The 731-nt window shown below is 46.0% G+C and overlaps 1 protein-coding gene across 1 annotated transcript in view; it reads left to right on the forward strand.

Moving 5' to 3' along the window:
- Positions 1-582: 582 nt before the first annotated feature.
- Positions 583-731, forward strand: part of GUITHDRAFT_153801 (hypothetical protein) — a gene marked incomplete at its 3' end in the record, with an annotated part of 867 nt that continues 718 nt past the window's right edge. Inside the window, exon 1 of the mRNA XM_005828354.1 lies at positions 583-707. The remainder of the gene's footprint in view (positions 708-731) is intronic.

A 731-nucleotide genomic window follows, 5' to 3' on the forward strand; every position in this document is an offset into this window, starting at 1 on the left:
CAAAGAGGACGCAAGGCACCCTCCAGCTTGACTGTGCCGCTTCATCGTGAAGAAGCAGTTCCCTGAGCTCACAAGGAGGAAGAGGAGGAGAGTCTGCAGGAAATGTTAGATGCCCCTTCCTGACATCAGCAACAAGAACCTTGAAAGCGCTTTCGGACATGCTGAGGGAAGAGAGGCCAGGGCCGCAAGCGGGAGGCAGAAAGGCGGGAAACCTTTGGTTCAGGGAAACCTTTGTTGAACCACAAACCTGGTACCCACCCCTACTTTGACTGATAAACATGGGTAGTTCGACTTCGGAAGAATTGAATTCCGGATTTGCAGGGATCTTCGATTTTGGTACTATCAGAGAAAATTATTTGTACCTGATTTTCAATTAGATCTTGAATTAGTAGGAAGGACTTCATTCTATAATTTGTACAGGCAGGTTGCAATTGGTAAGGACTATTGTACAATCTTGGTACAACTAAATTGAAACACAGTACAGAAGTTTGTTGGAGGTCCACAGATTAAAATGACTTTTTCCAATCCTACTAGAAAAGTCTGCCTGCGTTTTTTTTTTTTTAGTCGAGAGAGAGGGGGAGCAGGAGGGAAGGAAAAGAGGCTGTGGGGTGATTGGCGAATAAGACAAACGGTCTGTCTCAGCTTGTCAGATTGCTTGGCTCTAGCAGACCTCAGCATGTCCGAAAGCGCTTTCAAGGTTCTTGTTGCTGATGTCAGGAAGGGGCATCTAA

This window comes from Guillardia theta (genome assembly GCF_000315625.1).
Source record: "Guillardia theta CCMP2712 unplaced genomic scaffold GUITHscaffold_59, whole genome shotgun sequence".
In the NCBI taxonomy this organism is placed as follows: domain Eukaryota; class Cryptophyceae; order Pyrenomonadales; family Geminigeraceae; genus Guillardia; species Guillardia theta.